This window comes from Chrysochloris asiatica, unplaced genomic scaffold (genome assembly GCF_000296735.1).
Source record: "Chrysochloris asiatica unplaced genomic scaffold, ChrAsi1.0 scaffold00007, whole genome shotgun sequence".
Classification (NCBI taxonomy): domain Eukaryota; kingdom Metazoa; phylum Chordata; class Mammalia; order Afrosoricida; family Chrysochloridae; genus Chrysochloris; species Chrysochloris asiatica.
Window position 1 is genome coordinate 18,483,160 of NW_006408525.1, and position 6,757 is coordinate 18,489,916.

A 6,757-nucleotide genomic window follows, 5' to 3' on the forward strand; every position below is an offset into this window, starting at 1 on the left:
GGGTTTCCGAGGCTGTAAATCTTTAAGGGAGCAGAAAGCCTCATCTTTCTCCCGCGGAACAGCTGGTAGTTTCGAACTGCTGACCTTGCGGTTCACAACCCGACTCGTAACCACTATGCTACCAGAGCTCCTTTTGTTTTCCTTTTGTGTACATTATTTTATATATTTGAGACATTACTCCATATAAAAATATGCCAAATAGTTAAAATTTATGTTCACGGCTGCACAAATGTTCTTTATGTGGATGTACCTAATTTACTAAACCATTTGCCTATTATAACTGCACATTCAGATGGTTTACAGTGCTTCATTATTATAAATTATGTCCTGGGGAACAACTCTGTACACAAATCATATTTGGATTTTAGATGCAGTTTTTGTTTCTAAACTAGTAATGAATGCAGACCTTTTCCAGTAAGGTGGGGGTAATCTATGCAGAAGCAAAGCATTGTGGATAGTACCTCTCAGGGGCCACGTTCAGGTACCCTGTTATGGATTGAATTGTAATACCTAGCCTGTATGCTTGGTAGTGCAGTGGTTAAACATTTGGTTATTAACCAATAGGTCAATGGTTTGAAACCCACCAGCTGTTCCTCAGGAGACTGATGTGTATGTATTCCTCTGTTTATAATCCCATTTGGGAATGGGTTGTCCTGTGTTATGTTAATAAGGCCAGATTAGTGTAGGGTGTGCTTTGAGTCAATCTCACAGGGTATAAAAGGAGCAGATTAAGCAAGCAGAGATGGGGGGAGGTACATCGCAAGCTGCTTTGAGGTCTCCCAGGAATTAGAAGCTGAAAAGACAAGGATCTACCCTGAGAGTCTAGCCAGAGAGAGAGAGAAAACGCCTACCCTTACAACCAACTGGCACCCTACAATCAGACTTCCTGTCTTTTAACCTGTGAGAAAATCATTTTCAGTTTGTTAAAATCACCCACTTGTGATATTTCTGCTATAGCATAACTAGATACCAAAGACAACCCCCCTGGTCTAATGTCTGATGTGCACGTTCTCACATCAAGAAACTGCAGATTCTTGGTATGTCCGTAGATGATTAGGCCCTTGGGTCTGATTGTGGTTGTTGTTGCTAAGTGCTGCTGACTCGGTTCGGACCCATAGCAACCCTGTATAGGGTTTCCAAGGAGCAGCTGGTGAGCTTGAACCACTAGCCTTGCAGTTGAAATGGCTTTGCAGTCTGGTGCATTAACCCACAGTGCCATACCAGGACTCCTGATTGGTGCTCATTAAATTAGCCCAGGTTGCTGAATAAGCCATCAGAGCAGTTTGTAATGGAGGAGCTGGGAAAATCCTTTCTCACTACAGAAACATCCTTGTCTGCCGTCTGAGATGGCTCTTTTCCTGGAACCTCCATCTGAGGGCTACTTCGTGAACATGGAATTAGAACTAAATTCTAGGAGGATGAGGGTTGTTTTATCCAAGCCATGATGAGTTCTGGTGCAATATCCCTGCCCCAAACCTGAAACACCTCTCTTTTCCTCTCTTGTGGCAGAAGAGAAAGAACAATTTGGAGTTTTGTTTCTCTCTTAACATATTTTCTTATCTACCTTTTATTTGATACATTTTTCTCCTTAGATCTACTGTTTTTAAGGTCACATTGTTGACCTTGTGAATCTAGGAAATCTGCTTTCTTCCAACAGGTAAATCCATTTCATTGCCTTAACTTTTCTCAAGATGATGGTCTATGAACAACTGCTTGTTAATAATAAAAATCTGTGGGACTTACTTCATTGAGTCTCTGGTCTGGGTTTGCAGATCAGCTCATCTGACAGGCTCCCCATGTGATTGATGTGTCTGGAAGAAACGGACCAAGGTCAGGTAGAATAGTACAGACATTAAGGCGTGCAGCCTCAGTAGTCACATGCCTGGTTTTGGATCCTCCACTTCTGTCTACAACTCATGGAGCAATTTGCCTGAACTCCCCCCCATGTGCTGTAGTGTGGCACTGTAGGATAAACACTGGACCATAACTTTGGTTTGAATTGTAAGGTCAGTGTTTCAAACTCAACAGTCAGTCCATGGAAAACCCTATACAGGATAACTATGCATCTAAACTGACTCAATGGCACTTAACAACAACAACCCCAAGCCTCAGTTTTCTCAAACTGTTCAATGGGAGTAATAATTACCTACCTATCCTAGGACTCATGTGAGTAGTAAGGGCTAATACAAGTGTAAGCACTTACAACAGGGCCTAGAATGGAATAGTTAACACTCAATATATGTTCATTATTCAACCGAAGCATTTGACCAACTGTCTATGGATGGCATTCCGCAGTGCACTTAAGGAGTGCTGGTGGCACAATGGTTAAGTGCTCAACTAATAACCAAAAGGTTGGTGATTGAAACCTACCCAGAGACTCTGTGAGAGAAAGACTTATCTACTCTGCTAAATATTACAGCCTCAGAAACAATATGGAATCGTTCTTCTCTGCCACATGGGAACACTATGAGTGTAGCTCAACCGAAAGGCACCTAACAGTCATAACTGAGACCGTTGACCTTTTAACCATCTTTCCCTGTTCCCTTTCTTTTCAATGTTTTCAAATTTACCTTCTATTTCCTCACTGTACCTATGTTAACTGAATACCACCTGTGATCATAGCTTCTTTCTATACCTCGAGTTGAGAGAAGGCATGATCATAGGTGATACTCAGTTAACATAGCGATCAGTAATCTGGACTCCTGGTGTAGTGATGTAGGATAAGCACTGGTCAGCAGTTCAAATCCACCAGCTGCTTCTCAGAAGCCCCAAACCCAGCTATGAGTAGGAATCAACTCAGCAGCACTTAATAACAACTGTATCAGTCATCCATCACCTTGACTGCTTTTGGACTTGAATTTTTGCTTCTTGTTTTCTAGTAGATGAAAGAGACTTAAAGAGTTGCTGCTCTCTGAGAAGGGGGCCGTGTACATTCTCATGCTTCATTCATGACTCAGACTTTTTTTTTTTTTTAATTGTTGAATTGCCAAATTGTTGATGTCAGAAAGTAGTAGAAAACCCATGTTCTGAGAAGGCACCTAAGAAAACGTAAAATGTTACAAAAGTGGGAACTTTGGTGATTTAGCCAGCTGTGGTAGCATAGTGGTTATGAGTCAGGCTGCTAACCTTAAGGTCAGTAGTTCGATACTACTAGCAGTCCCGTGGGAGAAAGATGAGGCTTTCTGGTCCCATAAATATTTACAGCCTCAGAAACCCTATGCAGGGTTGCTATGGGTCAGAACCGACTCAACAGCAGTTAACAACAACAACAACCCCGTGCATGGACAGAGGCAGAGAGCAGGAGTGGGCAGTCCTATGACCAGGCGCTGAGAACAGACCCTTTTCAGGAGAAATCTTCGAGGATGTATTTACTACTGATTAATTTTCTGAGCATTCCTCACTGACTCTCTCAGACATCTCGGCCTTAAAACTCAAATACTATTTTAATGCCTTATTACCATGAACTATTACCATGCGTTTTCTCAGAGCAGTTCAATTCTTCTCAGTGAAGACCAGGGAGCCACCAACTGTATAATAATGAAGCTTCAGATTCTCGCTATTTCAAACAGAGAATGTGGGACTTTCATGTCCCCAGCCAACTGGTTTCAGAGAAGTCTTCTAAGCGGAAGCAGTCTCTACAAGGAAGCTTCCATCAGCATGACATTCGTTTGGTGGATTGTCAGTGATCATCTTGGGAGACTGCAAGCTGGCGTCTGATTTGTTAAGTACCACACTTTCTTCTTAGGATACAGCAAGAAAGGAAAAGGCCAACAATCAGGCTGTCTGTTGGAGCAAGCACTGTGGCAAGAATGTGTTCTTGTCTTCACTACATGAGCATGAGTGTGTGTCCTGCTGAGAGAGAAAATCAGACTGAAATGCAGAGACCTGACTGATCAGGATCAGTGCTGGACTTTTGCAAGCATATGTTGTTGTTGTTGTTAAGTGCCGTCGAGTTGGTTTCGACCCATAGCGACCCTGAATAGGGTTTCCGAGGTTGTAAATCTTTACAGGAGCAGATCGCCTCATCTTTCTCCCTCTTGCAAGCATATAGCAATGAGAAAACAAAAAACAGAAAACCAAAAGGGGCTGTGGACTCGAATCTGACTCTTGGCAACTGTATGCGTGTTATGGCAGCTCTGTACTGAGATGGTTCTCAAGGCTGTGATCCTTTGAATGCAATAGTAGCTTTTTCTTCCAAGACACCTGGGTGAGTTCAAATTGCCAGGCTTTCAATTAACAATCAGGAGCTTCATCCTTTGTGCCAGTCATGATCTCCTGTATTGCAATGCAAACATGAATAATAAAGAAAACAGAAAGTGTAAGTTTACAAAGCAGGTTTGCATTCATTTATCATCAAATCTTTGTACAGTACTCTGCAGAAGAGAAATTCCTTTAAAAATGATCAGTAAGTACTAGAAAATAGGCATTCTTTTATGTTCTAAAACCACACTGGCCCATGCCGTGATCTCCTTTATCAATTAGTGATACCATTTTTGGTGTTTATTTGTTTTTTTCTAATATGGTCATCTGATGGAGGCTTTAATCTGGTAAATGCGCCAGACTAAAAAGCATTTGATACTGCAAGGTCAGTGGTTCAAGCTCCCCAGCTGCTCCTCGGAAACTCTATACAGGGTCGCTATAGGTTGGTAATCGACTCGATGGCACTTAATAACAACAACATGCTTGTTACAAGGGTGGATCAAATGTCTCACCACAACCAAAATCCACTACTGTCAAGTTGATTCTGACCCAAGATGACCCTGTGTGTGTCAGAGAAGAACTGTGTTTTGTAGGGGTTTCAAGTACAGGAAAGCAGATTGTCAAGCTTTTATTACAAGGTGCATCTAGGTGGGTTCAAACTACCAACCTCTCAGTCAACAATTGCATGCTTAACCCCTGAGCCACCTTTTTTTTTTTTTTTTTAAGTTTTTATTGTGAATTAAGTGATAGTTTACATGAGAGAATATCAGTTTTACATTGTACACAAAAGCACTCAGGAATATATAATCATCTAAACAACCAAAGGGCAGATTCTCCAAGCCTGCCTCCTGGCCGCCAGCACACAGCCTTTCTGTTTCCATGAGTTCAGAGTTCTCTGTATGTCCTCATCTCTACCTCCATCCACATTCCGATCTTCTCTGCTCCCTTAATGGTCCTAGGGTCCTCTGTTTCTGGACTGTAAAATTAACTACTCCCCCATTTTTGTTACAAAACTTCTACCTTTACAATTGTGACAGTCTCAATTAGTCATGAAACAATTACTCAGTATTGAATCAAAAGAATCTTATCCCCATCTCTTTTCACCAGACCCATCTAGATAAGATGAGAACTATTCAGTGGGGATTCTACCTTCCCCTGCACACTCTGAAACTAAAATCTTGCTTGAAAACTTGTAAGCCCATCACTTCATGCCTTTATAGCCCCCTCCTCCCATTTTAGGTAGCCAATGTCTAAGTTGCCCGTCCCTATTAACCCTGTATACAGAGGGGATAGGATTGATACTTGATGTGAAGACTCTTTCCCTCTCAGTTGGTATTTTGAGCTACTACATCCATAAATATAGGTCAAATGAGCCACCTATATTTTTAAATGCTTAGGACATACCATGCTCATGGTGTGGTGCTATGGGTTACTACACTGGACGGCAAGGTTGGTGGTTCAAGCTCACCAGCCACTCCTTGGAAACCTACACAGGGTCTCTATGAGTCGGAATTGACTCAAAACCACTTAAGAACAACAATAGCAACAGTCACTGTCTGGTCAGTTCTGACTCATGGTGACATCATGTGTGTCCGAGTAGGAATAGGAAAGCGCTATATAGGGTTTTTAAAAAAGTTTTTATTGTGAATTATGTTAGTTTATATAGGTGAACATTATCTTTACATTCATCCTATCATATTTTGTTTCACTGCAATGATCATAATCACCTGCATGCATCATCAAAAGGTACACCCCACATGCCTTCCCCCCTTATCTGATGTGTCGTTGCAAAAGATTTTTTCCCATTATGTGGGCTCACTTTTTACTCTTTTGATGAAGTCTTTTGATGCACATAAGTTTTTAATATTTAGTATGTTCCATTCATCTATTCTGTCTACTTTTGTTTGTGTAATTTTCAAAATGTTTGGTAGTCTGTATATTCCCTGAATTAGAGCCCTCACATTTGTCCCTATTTGTTCATTGATGTCCTTTGTAATTCTGGGATTCACATTTAGGTCTTTAACCGATGCTGACTTAGTTTTTGTATAAGGCATAATAAGGTAAAGGTATTGTTTCAGCTTTTGCATATCACTTTCCAATTCTGCCAGCACCATCTATTGAAGAGACGATCTCCTCCACATGCGGTATATTTAGGTGTTTTGTCAAAAATCAGTTGGCTGTATGTAGATGGGTTAATTTCTGGATTCTCAATTCTGTTCCACTGATCTATGTATCTTTCATTATACCAGTACCAAGCTGTTTTGACCACTGTAGCCATGTAGTAAATTTTGAAGTCAGGGAGTGAGAGGTTTCCAACCTTATTCTTCTTCTTAAGCAGTGCTTTCCTTATCCTGGGTCTCTTTCCTTTCCATATAAAGTTGGTAATTGTTTTTTCCATATTTTTTCAAGAATGTTGTTGGAATTTGGATTGGGATTTCATTCTATGTGTAAGTTGCTTTGGGCAGTATTGACATTTTCATAATGTTAAGTCTTCTTATCCAGGAGCATGGTATCTTCTTCCATATTTGTAGGTCTCTTTTGGTTTCTTGTAGTAGTG

At 41.0% G+C, this 6,757-nt stretch overlaps 1 protein-coding gene across 1 annotated transcript in view; it reads left to right on the forward strand.

Annotated features, from left to right (window-relative positions):
* The window catches only part of CA10 (carbonic anhydrase X), a 683,978-nt gene that overhangs the window by 265,018 nt on the left and 412,203 nt on the right, over positions 1–6,757 (forward strand). The window lies entirely within an intron of this gene.